Source organism: Equus przewalskii, chromosome 29 (assembly GCF_037783145.1).
Source record: "Equus przewalskii isolate Varuska chromosome 29, EquPr2, whole genome shotgun sequence".
Classification (NCBI taxonomy): Eukaryota; Metazoa; Chordata; class Mammalia; order Perissodactyla; family Equidae; genus Equus; species Equus przewalskii.
Genome location: NC_091859.1, coordinates 15,823,831 through 15,845,423, shown reverse-complemented (window position 1 = coordinate 15,845,423; position 21,593 = coordinate 15,823,831). Strand labels below are relative to the sequence as shown.

General features: G+C 38.5%; 1 long non-coding RNA gene across 1 annotated transcript in view; it reads left to right on the top strand.

Moving 5' to 3' along the window:
• LOC139080287 (uncharacterized) overlaps positions 1-14,261 on the top strand; it is a 63,836-nt gene extending 49,575 nt beyond the window's left edge. Inside the window, exon 3 of the long non-coding RNA XR_011534672.1 lies at positions 11,756-14,261. This is a non-coding gene — a long non-coding RNA (uncharacterized lncRNA). The remainder of the gene's footprint in view (positions 1-11,755) is intronic.
• Positions 14,262-21,593: the final 7,332 nt, after the last annotated feature.

Sequence of the window (21,593 nt, the reverse complement as noted above, 5' to 3'; positions counted from 1 at the left end):
TAAAAAAAAAATTCCCCCAAAACAAAAAACAGACACTCCAGCAAAACAAAACTAACACAAAACTCTCACACAATATGCACACATTAATGTTTATAATAACGGAATTATTAGTTCATTTACAGTGCACATAATTTATGGCAAGTGCTGTTCTTAATACTAAGAGTTACTCTGGTAGGAGGAGTAACTCTTAGTATGTGCATGGTTGGTGCCATTCAGTACTTAATTTGGCTGCCTAATTTAATGACGGATCATATGGGTTTGTTAGGTTTTGACTGAAGCAAATCAGGGCTTTGGGGAGGTTTTAAGACTCTTTCACAGAAGAGTCTTGTCTGTCTCTTACAGGTTACACAGGGTTCATACTTTCTGTTTAGAATTCTAAGCGGAAATGGGCTTTTGGTTAGGTGAACATTTGCAAGAACACTTGAGTGTTTTCTAAGTGAGGTTGCTGCCTCCAATAGTTTATGCATGTTTTTTCTGAATTTTTAATTTGTTAGTTGAGAAGTTTAAGGAATTAGCTACTCATGTAGAATGTGCTGTATTTGGAAGGTTTATAACTTATAACATGCGCAGATTGTAAATTATGCTTAAGTATTGGGTATTATTATCATCAGGGTCTCAAATTTACTGATAGCACAAATTGAAATGGAATGTCTCTCCTTTATTTCTCATAACTGTGGTAGACAGAATATTGCCCCTCTGCTCCAAAGATGTCCAGATGGAACTTGTACATATGTTACTTTGCATGGTAAGTGGTCCAGTTTAACCACAAGAATCCTCAAAAGTGGATAACTTTTCAGGCTGGCTGAGAGAAAGAGATATGATGACAGCTATATGGTCAGGGAGATGCTACATTGCTGGCTTTGAAGATAGGAGAAGGGAGCCAAGAGCCAAGGAATGCAAGCCGTTTCTCGAAGCTGTAAAATGAAAAGAAAGGAATTCTTCTTTAGTGCCTCCAGAAAGGAAATAGCCTTTGACACTTGATTTTAGCCCAGTGAGACCCAGGCTGGATTTCTGACACACAGAACTGTGAGATAACAAATTTGTGGTGTTTTAAGCTACTGTGTTTTTGGTAATTTTTTATGGCAGCAATAGACAACTAATACAATAGCTGAGATAAATTTTCTCATGAGCCCCCATCCCTCTGGCCAGCAGGGAAAACAATGTAAACTTATCAAGTCAAACTATTTCAACACCTTCTGACTTAAACAGTTGTGTGTTGAGGTCACTCAGTGTCTTTTGTGTAAATATTTGCTCTCCCAGATTTCCTCTCCTTTTCTATGTTCTTCCCAAGGTGGCCCTCAGGCCAATGGGGTGGAGGGGGCTCATGTATTTTCCTGGCAATGGGCGAGAGGTAGATTGTCCATGAGAAGCCTCTGGTTATGGACCTACTTCCATTAATCTTGCTTGTTGGCCTCTGCTTAACGTGCTGGTGTTGTAGCTTGTCCCCCCGACCACTGGGCCTGCCCTGTGTGACTGGTGCTTTGGAGAAAAGAAAAATAAGATGTAGAGAGAATCCTTTCTAAAGAGGAAAAAAGAGGTAAAAATCTAGTATCTTCCTTTACTGCCTAACCTAGACCTTGCCGTTGTCCCTGGTCATTGAGGTCCAATCCTCAACCAGCCCTGGGTTCTGCGGACCAGGTCGTCCTCTTAGTACTTCTGCACTTCTGAGGGGCCAGTTGAGAAGTTTTTTATCTTCTTCCTGCTGTGCCCAATCTATGGGAGGCTATAAACCTTATTTCAGTCTCCTTAAGCCAATGTTATGCTTTGAATCTTGTGCCATTTTGGTCCAAATGGCTCACAGTTTCTCCCAGAGGCTTTGAGTCTTCCATTCTCCCCAGGAAACTGGGTGACCAGTTCTGAAGTTCTTAGAATTCTTGTGCCTGTCTAGATGGACCTAAAGCATTTTCCCCATCTCTGTACACAGAGTTTGGCTAGAGTTTGTAGAACTTGGACCTCTGATCACCTCACACTGCCTCTCTTTGTTCTCTTTCTAAACTCTCCTGGGATAAAAAGGTCTGGATTTTTATTTCTTCTCCAACTCTGGAAGGAACTTTCCCTAGATCTTACTTTCCTTTCCGCAGAGCACCAATCTCACTTTTTAATAGTAATTAAAAAGTAATAACGGGGAAGAGTATCCCCTTCACACTATAGAAGAAACTCTGTGATCCGAATTGGCCATGTTTGTCTCTTGATAGGGTGGCTGCAGGACAATGGGGTATTAGAAATTATAAAGACTGAAAATACATTGGTTTGGTGCAGGGGTTGACATGTTATAGCCTGCAAGCTGGCTGATTGTTTTTGTAAACTCTTTTATAGGAATACAGCCATGAGCATTCATTTACCTGTTGTCTCTGACTGCTTTCGGGCTACAACAGCAGAACCGAGGAGTGCGATAGATACTGTATGACTGGCAAATCCAAAAATAATTACTATCTCGTCCTTTAAGAAAGCATTTGCTAACCCCTGGTTTAATGTAGTATTTATCCATTGCTATGTAACAAATAACCCCCAAATCCAGCAGCTTAAAACAACAAACATTTCTTATCTCACAGTTTCTGTGGATCAGAGATCTGGGCTACCTTAGCTGGGTGGCATGTGTCTCTCATGAGGCTGTAGTCAAGCTGCCAACCAGGACTGCCATCATCTCGAGGCTTTACTGGTGCTGGAGAATACACTTCCAAGCACACACAGGTGGTTGTTGGCAAACCTCAGTTCCTCACTGGCTGTTGGCTTGGGGGCCTCAGTTCTTTGCCCCATGGGCTTCTCCATGAGACTGCTCCACATGACAGCTGGCTTCTCCCAAAGCAGATGATCTGAGAGTAAAGAGAGAGAGAGAAAGACAGAGAGAGAGTGAGAGTGAGAGAAATTACAAGATAGAATCAGCAGTCTTTTATAACCAAATCTTGGAAGTGATAGACTATCACTTCTAGAGTATTCAATTTGTTAGAAGCAAACGCTAAGTCCAGCCTCCCACTCATGGAGAGGGGATCATATGAGGGCATGGAGATGAGGAATCAGGGGTCGTTGGGAGACATCTTGGAGTCTAGCTATCACATTTGGTAATGTAGGGGAGGAAGACATTTCCTGTACCCTCTTTGGGTTTTTGGCTGGAGAACGAATTAAATTCACATGAGACAGAATAGCAGGAGAAAATTAAACAAAGCTTTATAACATGCATACATGGGAGAGGCTCAGGCAAGCTGAGCAACTCACCAAAATGGCTGAAGCCACCACCTTAAATACCATATCCAGCTAATGACAAAGGAGGATGTTGGGGGTGGAGGGGGAGTCGATCATGGGAAATTACCACACAGGTACAGTAACAAATGCAGATTTAAGTCCTTGCCTTTGGCACTGATTAAGAGTCTCTAGAGATAAAGTCATCCCCCTCTTCCTGGTACAGAAAGGGAGATAACTTTACAGATGGAGATTTCCTTTACAATGTAAATGTCTCCTAACAAAGGGCAAGCAAGTTCCACTCCTCAGAGCCTCCTTCCCTGTCCCAGTTTATGAAAAGCAACCAGCCCCAGATAATCCTCATGCCAAAGAGACATATCTTGGTGTGGCCAATGCCAGTTCCCCACAGTAACCTCCCTACATTTTTGCTCTTTTGTATCATTATGCTATATATGGACTTCCATCAATATAGCTCTGGAATTTAGGACTGTGAGAACCAAGATAAGCCAGGTAGTGAAGTACTGAAACCATTTTAATGAATAATCTAATCCAAGATAACCATAAAAACGTTGCTAGTCTGGTTGGTGTGTGTGAGCCAAATCCAAGCTAAAACTCAAAAGGTTGGAAATACTTGGGAGCCTAAAAGGAAACAAATGACAAGGATTCAGAGAACAGAGATAGATGGCTACCGCAAGGCTGATTTGTGGTAAGGTGGGCAGTTACGAGAACACTGTACCAACAACGAGAACTTTTTACTTGTTAATTCATTCAATATTCAATAAATATTTACTAAACTCCTACTAAGCTCCAGGTGCTATTGAAGTCTTCATGGATACAGCAGCAAACTTGGAAGCAAAGGTGGCCTCAGGCAGGAAACATCTTATAGCAGGTGCTTCCTTGTATGTTGACAGAGACAACAAGTGACTTCCCAGGATTTGACCCTTTCAGGATTTGTGGACAGAGAAGATATTTACATAAAAAGATAATAGTAGAGTGGAGCTTGCATCCTGGGCTGTGGAGACAAGTTGTAGAAACTTTTTAATGCATTTACAGTCTCTCCTAGTTAAACTGAATGCTTTAAAAATGCTGTGGCCCCAAAGTTTGTGAGTCCAGTCACAGGCACAAGTGGCAGAGTCTGTAAAAGCTATAGACTGTTTAGAGTATCAACACACTCACATGTTTTTTCTTACCTGCTTTAATTAGCATTTTTAGCACAGTCATATCTTTTACTAGGCTCAAACTGTATAGTATATTTATTTAACAATCAGATCTAAAATTTTGCTCTAGAAATCTTACCAATATCCAAAACATTTTCTGCCTCTTGAGATGGATACAGAGAGCAGAGATTGGGGGAAGAGGGAGAGTTTTCTTGGCTGATCCAAGGAAAGTCAGGCTGATTTGTGGTTAAGCTATAAAGGCCCCATATCTATGCTGGCTGGGTGGAGGAAGTAACCATGGCGGCCCAGTGTTGAGGACATTGTAAAAGCTTTTGACCTACAAATGAAGTTAATTTCCTCTATCTGTGTGATTGCAAGTTAGTTTTAGAATCCCATTAGATCCAAATATTCCATTTCCTGTACTTGCATCAATGGCTTATTGGTGTGGAATTTTTTTATGGGTCTCTGGAGAGAATGAAACTAGGAGCTCTGTGGAGTTCATAAGAATGTTTATTTCAGTCATCCACATTTCAAAAGGGAGGGACCAGGAGGAAAGGACAGCCACAAAAATTTATTGTTTTGAATCTGAATCTGTGAGAAAAATAGAAGTGTAATTTTAAAATGAAATAATGGCAAAGCAAAATTTAAGGCATGATAAGCAGCCACAGCCCTCTCTGTGATGGTGAGTCCTTTTTCTTGGAGATTATAGTATCTAAGGCCAGATACACAAATGTTTTGCACTTACTCAGCGATTAAAGGTAAGAGGTTGTGAAACTCTAAATGAACCAGAAAAAAAGAGGCAAAGGGCTGAGTTTGAGTGAGTAAAGGAAGATAAATCAGATGAGATTGCATGTTGATGACACTCACCAGGGTTGCTCAATAGCATATCTGACAAACAGCAAGAGAAAAAGGAAACATTTTGGCAGAGTCAGCCACCCCCAGCATCTCTCTTCAAAACCCTACTAAGAAATCCCCACCACTGGATGAGTTACTTCCTCTTTCTGCTGTATGAGTACAATGGGAAAAAAATAGACCCTAGAGCTGAAATATTGAAGTTAGGAAAGAGTGGGATGAGTAATAACACAGTAATGAATTAGACCAAAAGGCCTGGAGGTACAGATCTTCTATCTAGAGGGCCTGGATTTAGTGAAGTCCGTTTTGGCACAGTGGATATTTCGACTGTCTTTTTTTTTTTTTTTTTAAAGATTTTATTTTTTCCTTTTTCTCCCCAAAGCCCCCCGGTACATAGTTGTGTATTCTTCGTTGTGGGTCCTTCTAGTTGTGGCATGTGGGACGCTGCCTCAGCGTGGTCTGATGAGCAGTGCCATGTCCGCGCCCAGGATTCGAACCAACGAAACACTGGGCCGCCTGCAGCGGAGCGCGCGAACTTAACCACTCGGCCACGGGGCCAGCCCCTCGACTGTCTTTTTAGGCTGATATGTATGGTCTCCTGTTTATGACTGGTCGCTCTTGGTTTGGTTCATTCATTCTTCCCGCCTGGACTCCAGTGGAACTGCCCCTCCTCCCACTCCCTCCTTGGTCCTGCCATGTCTGCTTTGGAAACTCTTATGCTTTTTTCAAAGCCCAACTTAAATCTATCTTTCCTCCAAGAAAATTCAGCTCTCCCAGTCCACAATTAACCTCTCTTTTCTCCTCTTAATATCTTCAGCCATTTATTAAAATGGTCACAGTAGCTTTTCTACACAAGGTATGTATACATTTTCTGTCGTCTCTGTTGAGTTGAAGTCTCCAGAGGGCAAAGGGCTTGTTATGAACATCCTCATATTTCCTATAACATTTACTCAGTGATATGAGGGATATAAAAAGCCAATATAATAAGTCAGTGTTGACCGACTTAAAGTGTAAACTAACTCAATAGTTTTAACAGAGATTAGCAGCATCCTAGGCAAAAGTCTCTTAACGTTCTTGCAGATAAAACTAATTAACCTTGATCTCCTTTTGCCTTATGTAGAATTCTGATGAAATAAATAAGGCTATTTATTCTTTCAGAAAAATCCTGGGGAAGCTATTTTATTTTTATTTTAGAATTTTTTTATTCAAAAGGAAAAAAGGAATTGATTCCATCCACCGTTGAGTTCCTTGGAGGCACGAGGCCATGTGGTTGCCTTTTGGCTTCAGATTAGAGCCATGGAAGGTTCTAGAATAGTTTAATTCTTTCCTCCCTTGTAGAGAAAGCTTTTAAACAGAGCTCCATGTTGTAAAAAAGCAACAGAATGGCCATCACTAGATACTATGGTTTTCTCTTTTCTTTTTCCCTCCCAAGCCTCTCAAAAGCATAGTTTATGGCTGTTGGTTACACTTCCTAGATATGCCTTCCTTTCTTAACTGTTTGCAATTGACTGGCTTTGATCTTCATCACACTCCAGAAGCACTTCTCTAAAAGGTCAGTTGTGACTTCCTTTTTGTCAAAATCTCTCAGCTGCATTTGCTGCCGATAACCTCCTTATTTTGACTCCTTGCTGCCTTGGCTTTGACATTGCTCTCCCTAGATTTTCTCCTAGGGGGAGGGGAAAATTAATTTGTTAAACACACATGTTCCCACTAGGTGCTTTCTGTGTATCATTCTTTGAGCTTCATGACAACTCTCTGAGGCAGGAGCATTCTTGCACACTATCACTTGAGTATAGACATTTTTGTTTTGTCCCACTTGTCAGTCATTTCATACAGGAGTAGTTCTTGTGTGTCTTAGCTGGTTACAATTTCCTTGAAAATGGAATCTGCACCCTCTACCTTTTCTCTGTCACTCACAGTGCCTGACACAGCAAATATTTTCAGAGTTTAATAAATATTAGTTGACTGATTGTAAGTGAAAATGCTCAGACCTTGAAGATGAAGACTAACATGCACATTGACCAGTTTTTGTTGAACATCTCTGTTTTTCCAAGTGCTGGCAGAAACTTCCTTTCATATACCGTCTTAAAAAGAACCAAACCTCATTCATGAAAAGATCATGTTTGACACTAAGATTAGAAAACCATTAGCAACCGTCACATGTAGGTCAGAGTGGGCTTCCTTCTAACGATAGGAGAACCTCTCAGCTGGGAGTGCCGGGACCAAGAGGCCTCTGAATTAGATCAGATAGATTATATTTATTATCTGCTTTGGGCAGCTTTGCCCAGTTTCTGAGTCAGATGCACTGAATTTGCACTTTCTGTCTGACACATGCATCTTTTATCCCTCACTTCCATGTGAGATTAGGACCAGTCCAGGGTGAAATGGGGGAGTGGGGGTGGTGCTGATGAAGTTAGTCTGTGTCACCCTCTCCATTTCCTCTTACACTCCCTTTAATCGCCTTTCAGTTCCTCCTTTCCCACCAGGTGCCAGAGAGGCTATGCTTCCCCATAATCTTTCTTGTCATGGAGGAAGTGGTGGGAACTAACTTTTTTTTGAAAGCATACTTACTGTGAAGCTTGCACATTATTAGGCATTTAGAGTCATTGTTTCATTTCTTATCTCTTGGCAACTCCATGAGGTAGATTTTATTATTTTTTATATCATAGAGTTGAAACTGATGCTTTGAAAGAATAGAAAATTTGGCCAAATTACATAGCTTGTAAACACAAAGGTGGAATTTAAAGCTCAGTCTGTCTGACCTGAAAACATCAGGCTCCTTATGTTGTATAAGGTTACCTCCTCAGAAGGAAAAGGATGATGTAAAATTGTTCCCCATTGAGGGAGGGCTTTGTAGCTTCTGGGAGAGAGAACCCTGCTTTTCCAATAGAGCTCCAGAAAATTTGCCGTGGTCAGAGGGCCAGGGCATTTGGGGTGGAGGAGGCTATGTTTTCTCTGCCCAAAGGCTGATTTGGGACAGGATCCTCTTGTCCTTCATGTGCTTCATAGCGTTCCATCTGACCTCTCCAATTAAGCATCTTTAGCTACCTGAGGTATACAACCTAGGATTCAACACTTAGAGAGTTTTTTCTTTGGTGGATGTTCTTTCGTTAGCCCTGGGAAAATGAATTTAGTGTGTTAGGTCCTTCCTTTTAATCAAAGGAAATGCCTAGGTCATAATAAGGAGCAAAACCTTCCCATGAACAGTAACTCAACTGACCATGGGCATGTGTGTGCAACGTTCAGATGAATCCCTCGTACTGGGTGATGTCATGGTGCTCACCTGTGACTTGATGGGTGATGCAGCCTGGCAGAATTTTAGAAGCTTCTTCAGGGCAAGGAGCATGGCTATAACAGTGAATGGGTCCTCATTATCCAAAGAAAATTAGTAAATATATATATATATATATATATATATATATGAATATGTATATTTTCAGAAGCTTTAACTATATACGTATGTGCATGTGTGTGTGTGTGTATATATATATATATATATATATATATATATATATATATATAACTTTTTTAAAGCTCCTGAAAATGAATCCACTTAAAATATTTTTAAAAGTAATTAAAAGAACCAAGATTTGGTCTGTATCTTCAAAGGGAAAGTAAATCTCATGGTGACAATTTGTTTATTCTTACTTACATTTAAATAAATTTAAGTTAAATTATATCTAGTACTTTAAGAAAACAAACAAAGATGAATCAAACACTGATCATTCTTTTCCAGACTAATTTCTTTAATAAAATCATATGAGAGCTATATCAAAGTCTTCACTTAATGTATGTATGCCATTTGCAATGTTATCACAATGGAGGTAATTTTGGCTTTGAGTGAGGGCTTCACCAATTTTCCTAGATGTCTCTCTTAATCCTTTTTTTTTTTAATCAAATAGTTGTTTTTTGCCATGCCTATCACATCAGTATCCTTGTTGATTTCCTATTCATTAAGTTTTAATAGGTCCACCTCTGCCAACTCTTCTGGGTTATTTTTGTGTTCCAAGAAGTTTTTCAACATCACTTTCATCAATCTTATGAAATCCTACAACTTTTGCAATGTTTGTCATTTTGCTTGGCAATCCATTGCATTGCATCTGCGTTGTTTGATTAAATGTCTACAACATCCGCAGTGTGAATTGGAGCTGATATTGATATGATGGGTGGAGAAACAAGCTAGGGTTGAGTGGAATGGGATAAGTGGTGACTAGTATTACAAGAGATCTGTCAGTCCATTTGTGAATATTTTTGTGTCATGATGCCTCTTTGCTTCCGTAAGCAACCAAGTAATTATTGGATGGGGCATAATACATGTTCAAATAATGACCCCATAGGCTCAAATAGTTGTTGAATGGAGTGGAACTGACCTTTCCTGGATCTGCTCTCAACTTATAAATATAGCAGATGTTAGGAGCCTACAGGCCTGGGTTGCACATAGATTAACTGAATCCTGTTCTAACTATTTTGGTGTGCATGAATAAAGCTGAAAGCATTCCAGAACTACTGAAATGTTAAATCTCCAATCCAGAGATCTGCTTGAAGGCCCATAATTATCTCTAATGTGATGCCTTTCAACAGATCTAAGAATTTGCATAGTTTTGATTCAAGGTGGGCTAAGGGGATGGTAAAACCAGATGAGACTTGGGTTCCAGGCCTGTTCTATTATTGCTATATTATGCCTTTTGAGGTATGTGTGTGTGTGTGTGTGGCGGGGGTCGGGGAGGGGGCTGACTAGCTTCAATAGAGTTCAATATTATGATCTTTGTTTCTTTTAACCTCTTTTATCATTATATTCTGTATGGATATAACTTAATAAATAAGAATCCATTTAATAGGTCAGTGGGAGAGGCTGGCATGTTTGCTAACTACTTGCCTCTAACTACATATGTATGACCTTGTATTTGAATTTTATTATTCAAACATTATTATTTGCAAAACATACAAGCATTTCAAAGTAACACTTTTTTTTCATAGGTGGAGAGAATAACGAAGGCTTACATTTTCCTCTTTGCTTCTTCAGCATGCTGTTTATAAGACCTGTTGTTGTTGTTCCTGTTGTAGTTGGATGTGGGGTTTTTGGTTAAATCTGTATATTTCTTCTGATTGGATTGCAAGCTCCTTGAGGGAAAAACCCTTGTCTTATTTGTTTCACGTCTGAAGGATCTGACATAGGACTCCATAAATGTCTGTTACGTTGTTCTGTAATTGAGGTAGAAATGAAGAGCCTGGCTTAGAAGGAAGAAAATGGTAAATTACTGTGGTGGAAGTGAAGTGGGTTGTACTGACTTTGCAAGGACAGGAAATAAAGCAAGGTTAATTGGTGGAAGGTAAGGCGGAGGGCAGGTTCTCTGTGGTGTATTATGAAACGGGCAGAGGCCAAAGTACAATGATTATTCCACTGAAAAACAAATAAACAAGCTGGCACATGCTTGCCAGAGCACATAGAAACTTGGAGTCTGTGAGTAGCTAGATGCTCTGTGCTAGTGACAAGCCACGAGGCTATTTGCATAGTCCCTTAAGCCTTTAATTCACACTTTTTCAAAAGTGCTTCAATAGAAAATGACTCTTTCTAATGACATGTCAATGAAATTTAGCCAGTAACCAATACAAGGTGATGGAATCTTCTTAACATAGAGAATTTAATTTTTAAAAATTAAAAGGAGACTTTAATTTTCACAAATCTCCATTTTAAGGAGATTCTATCACATCAGAAACTTCGAATGCCCAACAGAAAGAGGGCAAGAAGGTTTTCTGGAAGCCACGTGTCTGCTGAATGTATCCACAGACCTATGAAGAAAGAAGAGCTTAATTAGACAGATGAGCAATTTCCTGAAAAGACACATGCAGGCATTGGATTTCTTCTCATTTCCTCTAAAAGAAGCACGGAAACCATCATGATTAGCAACTCACTGTTTTGGAGCTTAGCCATTCTCCAGTGTATTTTCACTTGGTGGGAGTGAAGGAAGGTGATGCTGTTGCTATTGGGTTGGGTTGTCTTAGTCATGAATGTGGAGCTCTGCTATGCAGAATGTGTGTCAGGGGCTTGCCCTGTGGTGTAGTGGTTAAGTTTGCATGCTCTGCTTCAGAGGCCTGGGGCTTGTGGGTTCAAATCTCGTGTGTGGACCTACCCACCATTTCTCAAACCATGCTATGTTGGTGTCCGACATACAAAATAGAGGAAAGTTGCCATAGATGTGAGCTCAGTGACAATCTTCCTCATGAAAAAAAAAAAAAAAAGCACAAGAAAAGAAAATAAAAAAGAGTGTGTGTTAAATTGAGTTCCATATTATCTGAATGTAGGATTCTACTTTGTGGCTTGTCCTTAGTTAAGCTGCAATTGCTTTAGCCAGAATAATGTTCTAAGTCACCTCCCCTTGCTTTCAGTGGCTCAGGAAACAGAAACTAATTTTGATTTCAACTAAGCCAAACTTGATTAGGAAAGGGTATGTAATGTTACTGAATGAAAGCAAGAAGTTCCTGCCCAAGCCAAATGTGTACTTTTAAAAATATTCTACTGATACTTTCCCGTTTGATTTATCCATATCATCTCCATCTTTTCATTTCAGGTCATATGACTGAGAGCTTGCAATACTGGAAAATAAGAAATGGTGTTATCAACATTGAAAAACTAACACTGACATGGAAGATCAGAATTGAAAGCCCTCTCTGGATAGCATGGACCTTGACTTTCATTTCTCAGTGCTTCTGCTTCTTGGAAACAAGGAAGTTTGCTGGTCTTTCTTCGTTTCCTTGTGCTCACTTGTCTTTTTTTTTCTTGGTGTTTTACAAAACTGAGTCATTGAAACTCTTCCCATTTCACCACCATACAGCCGTAGGGTAATCATCTAGAAAAGAAAGCTTTTTATTATTTGTAAGCTGTCAGAAATCCCTGTTATTAAGCCTCATTACAGGTCACTGACTTGAGATACTTTGAATTTGTTTTAAAAAAAGTTGGCCAGTGATTAGGAATGACTATTCTTGCTAGAGTTGTTCTTTCAGTAGTCAAGTTTAGGTATGTATTGGCCCAACTGAAGTTTAAAAAGGATAAGTTGAGTATGAGGCTTCAATTAAATTTATTTCTGTAAAGAATTGCTAACGTGCTCTTTTAAACCAGAAATTAATTAAGGATTTTAAAAAGTAGAATGCTGGGAGTGAAACATTGAGAAAGATGAGATTTTGACAGCTACTACAAGAGGCAACGCAAGCTGGGAGAGAGAAAATCAGCAGACTCCCTGGGTTGGCCAAACAGAGTCAGTCTGCAGCGTTTTTACTTTAGTTCAGAAAAGGACCCCTATTAGTCAGCGTCCTCCAGAGAAACAGAACCGACAAGAGATTGTATGTGTATATACAGATTTATCATCAGAAACTGGCTCATGTAATTATGGAGGCTGAGAAGACCCATGATCTGCCCTCTGTAAGCTAGAGACCCCAGAAAACTGGTGATATAATTCAGTGCCAGTCCAAAAGCCTGAGAACCAGGGGAGTCAATGGTGTAAATCAGACTCCAAGCGCAGAAGAGATGAGATATCGCAGCTCAACAGTGAAGTAGGAAAAAAGGGACCTCTTTCTTCCTCCTTTTGTTCTATTCAGGCCTTGAACAGACTGAATGATGCCCACCCATACTGAGAAGAGCCATCTACTTTACTGAGTCCACCAATTCAGATGCTAATCTCATCAAAATGCCAAAATCTGTATTAGTCAGGGTTCTCCAGGGAAATAGAACCAATAGGACAGATTTACTTATTTATTCATTCATTTATTTCTTTATTCATTCATTCGTTTATTTATTTATTACAGGATTTGGCTCACTGGGCTGCCCACCCACATTGACGAGAGCGAGCTTCTTGACTCAGTCTACTGATTCAAGTAATAATACTAGTCTCTTCCAGTGACACCCTCACAGATACATCCAGAAATAATGTTTAACCAGCTATCCGAGCACCTCTTAGCTCAGCCAAGCCAAGTTGACACATAAAATTAACCATCCCAGAACTCCTTCTACGAAGTAAGAGATTAAGCTTGACACCAGAATTGGAGTATATGGGAGCGATTTGTAATGTTCTTCTGGTGGTTTTGAGACGTTTCAAATCACCAAAACCATCTTAGATATCATCTAATAAATTAATAGAATTCACCATAGTAGATTTCACAAAGAGGGGAAGTTCTGTAATAGTTCCAAATGATCTCAATTAGTTTATCATTAGAAGTTAATGAAAAGAAGCAGGGAAGCGTGTGAACTCAAATTTTAGTAGAGCTAAATTTTTAACATTCTTCTCTTTTCTTGTTCTACACTCTATATAACACTGTGGCATTGATTTGCTGCCTGCAAGAACCTCCCACCCCACACACATACACATAAAATTACTTTAGAGTAGATGTTTAGTGGAGGTCCAAGCAGGAGTATTCAGGCCAAGCCTAACCATCAGGTGTGTTTCGTCTGCCTCTGCAGAATGCTTAAATTTTTAAAAAATTTATGTTCAACACTGAAGCATAAATCTAAATTTCTGGTCTTTCTTGAAAAATAGAGAGATTTGGTATTGCTGGACCTATAATATCCATGTAGCCCGAGAAGCTGGAGCTGAGTAGTGGCCCTCCCATCCCATTTCCAAGGGCCATGAACAGTACTGTTTGACACAGTCCTCACCACTCCCTAATTTCTTCTCAACATTGGGAGCCATTTATGATCAAGGTTGGGCTTTTGTTTTTCTTACAGTTAAGTTAGCATAAAATTGCACTATTTTTAAAACCTGTATCTTTTTCAAAAGAAGACAAATGACAGATAGATTGAGAAGAGTATATGTTTCAAGAAAAAGAGGAGTGAGCATATTACTTATAGATACAAAGACTATCCTTAAATATTTGTTTTAATTAAAGCATACCTGTTTCACCTAGCTATGTAATGTTACCTGGCTGGTCTACCTCTAGTTAATGTACTTGCATGACCCTTTTAGGAATTTGAGAATAATGTAAAGTAATACTTTTGCTAACAAAAAAGATTCATTTCAGAGACTTGCTTTGTGGTATTAAACTTTGTCATCAGCAGGTAACAATGATGTAGAAGACACTAGGCTATGTCCTTTGACTTTTTCTCTTCTTGACGAGCCTTCTCCTTGGGGCTCCCTGGATCATTGTGTGCATGTTCCTATCTTATCTGGATAATTCTCTACTCACTGACGCAAAGGACTCCTGCTTCTGGGACCTGGGCTCTGATCTATTAATTTTTGGTTGTGTGTGTGCATGCCTGTGCGCATGTCTATGTATGTGTATGTTGGGGGAATGTTGGGTGGGGAGCAGGTAGGGTGGGTGGTGGTGATGGTAGCTGTGGGAATTGGCCCATTTCTCAGTGGGATTCCAGTTCAGACCCATCTGTTGAAGATCTGAAACAGCACTATGGTTACTTTCTCAGATGCCATTGGCATTGAGAAGACTGAATTACAGTAGTCCCTCTTTATCCTTGGGGGATACGTTCCAAGACCCCCAGTGGATGCCTGAAACCACAGAAAGTACTGAACCTCATATATACTATGTTTTTTCCTACACGCAAATACCTATGATAAAGTTTAATTTATAAAGTAGGCAGAGAAAGAGATTAACAACAGTAACTTCTTTTGGGCATATCTGAATTGCCAACATCACTACTCTTGCACTTTGGGGCCATTATTAGGTAAAATAAGTGTTACTTGAACACAAACACTGTGATATCGCCACAGTCAATCTGATAACCAAGATGGCTACTTAGTGACTAATGGGTGGGTAGCAATGTACAGTGTGGACATGCTGGACAAATGGATGATTCATGTCCTGGGCAGGCCAGAGAGGGATGTTGTGAGCTTTCATCATGCTACTCAGAATAGTACACAATTTAAAACTTACGAATTGCTTATTTCTGGAATTTTCTATGTCATATTTTCAGACTAACATCCACTGTTGGTAACTGACACTGCAGAAAGTGAACCATGGATAAGGGGAGACTACTGTATCCATTTCCTTCATGCCCGTGTTTCTGTTATTAGAGAATACATTGTTCACTGAAGGTTTCTTAAGCAGTGTATAATTGTGTGTTCATACTTAAGATTTTTTTCTTGGTATGAGGATCGAATTCTAGATGTAGAGTCTTATTATCTTTTACTTAAATCAAAGCTTTGAAATTGTGTTAAAGAGTCTTATAGAAACAGTCCAGGCTCTTTAGGACCAAAGTCCAAGTTTTTTGGTGAGGAAAACTTGCCATGAGCTAACACCTGTGCCAACCTTCCTCTACTTTGTATGTGGGATGCTGCCACAGCATGGCTGATGAGTGGAGTAGGTCCATGCTGGGATCCAAACCCGTGAACCCCAGGCTGCCAAAGCGGATCTTGCGTAACTTTAATGACTCTGCCCCAGGGCCGGCCCCCAAAGTCTAAGATTTTTAACAAGACTTGGTGAGTGCTGTCTCATTCTTTTGAAACAGTGATTATGCAGATATCGATATACAGTTCACTTTTTTTTAAATGTCCGCAATGTCCATGAATTGAAATTTTACCAGGTTAATTCCGTTGCCTGGTCCTAAGCACTGCGAGAGAATAGAGGACCCAGAATCAGATTCTGAGCAGACTGAAAATTTAGATGGGAAGGCAAGACATGCAAGCATAAAATGGTTTGATAAAGTAAACTTTTCATCAAATGATTATGTCCACCCGAGGAGCAGTGGCAGGAAATGACAGATTCTGTTGTAATTGCAGAGAAAACTATTGAAAAATTCCTCCCACATCATGACAACCTGAATTAGTTAACATCTTCCCTAGGAGAGACTTGAACCTGAATTTCAGCAAATTTAGCCTTCATGAAAAGGATAAAAGGGCATAGATTGTACTGATTGTTCATGTAGCACCAAAGCAATCGTTGAAAAGAGGGAAAAATAATTTTTTAATTTTTACAGCATTCAAATAATTTCTTTCTGCCTAAGTCTTATTTTTCTCTGAATGGAAATTATGAGCAGACACAAACAGAGGGTAGATTTCTCTCTCTCTGTTTTTGTGTATGTATACAATAATGCGTGTGTATTATAACAATTCAAGCACTATAATCTGGAACATGCCCACCCTTCCTCTGACCCCCAATGCTCATAATCAATTGATCCTTACAATAAATTACTATTAATAGGTTTGTTAATCGCTTCCAAGCTCTCTAGACATATGGCAAAGATATAAACACACATATATAATTCTTTATTTGCACAAATTAGAATAAAATATACATTTTGTCCTATAATTTACTTTTTATTCATAATATAACTTTCTGTTTCCATATCATACAGATGTATCCATATCATTTTAAGAAATGCTCATATCATATTGTACTCCATTTTATAGATTAATCATAATTTTAAAACTATTTCCCTAAAGACATTTAGAATGTTTTCAACTTTTCAAATATAAAAAATGTTACAAGAAACAGCCATTTATAATCTATATGTTTGCATACGTGTATCCACAGGATAAATTCTCAGAAGTGGAACTGCTTGGTCAAAGAGTATGCATATTTTAAGTTTCTGTAGGCATTGCCAACTTGCATTCCACAAATTTTACATAAATTTGCATGCTTATATACACTCTAAGAGAATTTATATTTACAGACCCTTAGCAGAAGTGAGTATGATTAATCTGATAGGGATAAATGTTATCAATGTTTTAAATTGTATTTCCTTAGTTAATGAGATTTTAATATTTTTGATCATATATAGTTCTGCTGTGAATTGCCCATTTGAGTCTTTTATCTTTGTTTTCTTTTGGGCTGTTTCTCTTTTACTTCTTGAATTCTTTATATATTATAAATGTTAACATTTCTACATTTGGCAAATATTTTCTCCAATTTGTCATTGTGCCATTTGGCAATAGACTTCACGATTCCTTAAACTTCTGTATTTTTTCTTTAATTATGGCAAGCTGCAAAGATGAACTTGTTTTCACTAACGTTTGTGTTAAATTAGTAGTAAACAAAGACAGTAGCGCTGAATGAGTCAGATCGACGAAAAGAAGAGTTAAGTTATAAAACCTTGACTTTTATTTTGATTCCATTGATTTTTAGATTAACTAAATTCTTTTGTGCTGTCAGTCAAATAGGCAATATGAGGTTGATATGAGGTGTTACAGCTTCTTTGTCTTTCCCTCCCATTTCTATTCAGTCTTTCCTCAACTTGTTTTCTTTTTCTTTTATCTTGTACATCCAGAGGACTCTGTGGCATGTTTGTTTCACTCTCAAGGTGACATTTAGCGGTAAAGGACTTATTGTGGGTACTTTAGCGCACAAAATGTAGAAGGAGAAATCTGAACACATAGGTAATAGATCTGGTATTATAAATTCAGGTCCTCTACTCAAAAAATGTGGATGATGATACTTGTTTCCCAATTTAGAGGGATCTCAAAAGAATGAATTACATCATGAACATGTAAATATCTTGACCTTTCTCATGACTGACTGGGGGTGGCTGGTTGTTTGTAGGAGAAAGGGGAGCAGATGAGAGGAGCTAACCTGTTGTAGGGTCTGCTGTGGGTGAGTTACTATATGTGCACTGCCACATTTCATCCTTCCAGAACCTATTGAGAAATAGGCTAAAAAGTTCCTAAGTTTTATAGATGAGAAAGTTGAAGCTTTGGGACCTTAAATAATTTGTACAAAGTCAGGTAAGTGGTAAAAATGAGATTTGAACACAAGACTGAATAGAACACCCTCAAACAAATGTAAGATTGACAAGGGCTGGGTTTTTTCCCCCTATTTTGTTCACTTTGACACAGTGCCTGACATAGGTTCTCAACGGGTATTTGTTGAATGAATATGAGTGGAGCTAATGCCCATGTTCTTTCCATTATATGATGCTGGATCTGAAGAAGGGGGCTAAATTTTCCTTTCTCTAATGTTATTATAAAGACTTTTTGTTTTGCCCTCAAATAAATTAGAGAGACAAGTTTTTAGCCTTTGCTTTCATACTTTCAAATTTACTGATTGGATTGTTGATGCTTATTCTGACTGTTGGAGAGAAGGGTATGAGGGATTCTCTTGCTCAGCTTTTAGACTCATTTTGGCTGCAAAGTTATAACCTGACTAAACTGGAAACTTTGTATGCCTTTATTTAAAAACAAAGAGTGTACCCTACTCTTCAAATTAAACCTTCAAAATGAAGTAAAATGTAGACTACACAAAAGTTTCATTTATTTATTCAACAAACATTTGGATGTTTACTAAGTACTTACCACTGTGCTAGGAACTAGGATATTATATTGAATATGATGTTTCAATATATATGTATATGTATGCATATGTATATATGTAAAATGAATATCAAGAGAAAGAAAATATTTTAATATACTGTACTATAAAACCGAACAAAGCTTTCCTTGTCATAAATGTTTGCTAGAATTCTAGGAGCAGTTACTCATTTAGGAAAATGGCCCTGTGCAGTCACCTGTGATGAAGAGTAAATGTGTCAACACAGTTGAGGCAATTCCACTTTCCTAGTGTGCTTTTTAAGGACATTAAGGCAATGGCCAGATGAAGTGACTGTTCTGACTGAATCTATTATCAGTTTGGCTAAACAATTGGTTTTATTTTCATCTGCATGACAACTGGTTAGCTGTTTTTACCTCACATTTCACACAAGTTATTTTTCCTTCATATACTGAATTTAGTGCTCTCTGGTCAGTCTGGTATTCACTCTGAAAAGGACAGAAAAAAGCAAAATAAAAAATTCCCTAGGAAGACATCTACGCCTTTGATCAGTTTCTTTGCTGTTTGTGCAATTATGAATTTTTGAATGATTTTACATACATATGTATCCTGTGTAGTTATGTACTTTTTGTTTGTTTGTTTTGTTTTTTGGTATTTTTTTTTTGAGGAAGATTAGCCCTGAGCCAACATCTGCTGCCAATCCTCATCCTTTTGCTGAGGAAGACTGGCCCTGAGCTAACATCTGTGCCCTTCTTCCTCCACTTAATATGTGGGATGCCTGCCACAGCATGGCTTACCAAGTGGTGCCACATCCACACCTGGGATCCAAACTGGCGAACCCTGGGCTGCTGAAGCAGAACGTTGGAACTTAACTGCTGCACCACCGGGCTGGCCCCTGTAGTTTTGTACTTTTAAAGTATACTTATTTTGTGGGTAGGTCTTGGAAATATTTTTCTCATAAGGGAGAAAAAAACTAAAAGATGGATGTGTATCCATGGAATTTGAGAAAGAAATGAAAACGAAGTTTCATTTAACTTTATATCTACCAAAATTAGCAGTCTAAAATTTCCTCTATAAAAATATTTTCTATCACTTGCTGAAAAGATTTGCTTTTTGATTTATAAGAGAAAGACAATGAAAACAGATAGATTAGGACAATAAACCAAATGCTCTAAGAGGATTAAAAGATCAAGGCCAAGCGCAGGGCAGCTCTCTGCTCTGCATACCCAAGGTTATGCAGAGTAGGCCACATTTCTGCAAAATAGAGACTCCTTCAGAAAATGTTCTTTGTCAGTGAGAGTGTAGCGTGACCATTTGGGGCACGTGAGGTAAATAGTTAATGAATGCCTCTATAAGAAACATAATAGCATATTACATCTTTCTTACTCTGAAATTCTAGGGCTCTTTCAGTTAGAAGATGAGAGAATCTTAGTGTTACCCTAAATATCAAAATCTGTCATTTCACTCAGAAAATAGAAACCAATTCAATAAATTACTATCATAATGTCCTGCATTGATGGATTTAAGTCCTCAATTTCTGTACTAAACAGGCTTCTTTTTGTGGCAGAAAGAGTTCAAATCTCATCTCTTATCCTTGTATAACTACACCATGATTAGCTTAAGGACTAGATATAGGCTGGGACTTAAAAACATTTCTTTATAACATCAAGCAGTCGATGTAGCAAAAAAGCATTCCATCCTTTGCAGGCTGTTTCAATGACTGGTGAGATGTGAAGCCCAGTTGATATGATAATTTTATTATCACAATGATGAAGTCGTTCCAGATAGACTGGAAAATGGCCAGGCTACTTACTTTTGTATATGAGTGTTACATACAAAAAAAATTTCAGCTAGCAGACTCTGATTATTAATTTAAGACATGATGGAGGTCAGTAGACATAGAAATATGTGCTCAACCTCATTAGCAATTAGAAAAATGAGAATTGAAATGACACACTGACCAGATTGGCTAAAATTAGGATGTAAAATCACCTTGAAAGAAAACTTGGCATTGTTGAGGAAAGCTGAAGATATATATACCGTATGACCCAGCTATTCCAGAAATATACCCTAGAGAAGCTTGCATATGGGCTCCAGGATAATGGAAAAATAAATTGGAATACTAAACAGTAATATAAATGAACAAGTGACAGTTACAGGCAACACCATGAAAATCGTCACAATTGTAAGGTTAAACAAAGTCATCACAACATAAAAAAATGCTTACATTATGATTCTGTTCCTATAAAATTAAAAAACAAGACAAAACCAAGGTATTTTTTTTTGCAATGCATACGTTAGTAACACTTTTAAAGAAAAGCAAGACAATGACTAACACAAGTAAAGATGGTGGTTATCTCTGGGGAGAGGTACACAATAGGGGGCTTCTCGGGTGCTGATGATATTCTATTTCTTGACCTAGATTGGGCTATTTGTTTAAATAATTGCCAAAGAGTATGTGTATGTTTTATGTACTTTTCTATGTGCACACTATATGCTGCAATTAAAAGTAAAACGCACACACACACACAAATTCTGAGACAACTGTCCACAGCATGTGACTACACAATGCCTAATATGCTAAAGTGGGTCTGGCTGTTTTGAGGGCAGTGCAGAGCTGGCAGCTATGAGCAAAGTGTGCACTGGAATCAAGGTATCACTTCTTCATGTAACATCATTGACTGTAGTCCAGAATTGGGTTGTTATCACACAAAAAGACCCTTCCATAAAATCCTGTTTGATTCAACTAACTTCCTTCATTCTCATGACTACCCAGTTAGTCTTATTCAACTTGGTTTAGGGATAAAAACCACTAGACATTACTACAACTTAAATGAGAATTGGTTGGGAATCTCTGAGAACTGGTCTGAGCTCTTTTATTTTCCTTCCAGCCCTATCTCTTTCTAAATGACCTGCAAATTCACTTTTTTGTCAGCCTCCTTTTACCTCAAGTGACACAGCCTGTGTTCCATAGATAGCAAAGGAGAAAATACATTTTATTCAATGATTCTTTTTAATCATCTCCAAACACATGAGCAAAGGAATATTTGAAAGGTGTTTTCATCTGACTAATTAGGTTAGAAATCTCAGGAGAACAGTCCTATTTGCTATATTTTTGATGGAAATGTTTCTGTTTCTGGTTGAGAATCGTGCAAGAACAGATTTTCCCTTTGACACTTCCAGTTAGAACTTCAAGTGGGAAAA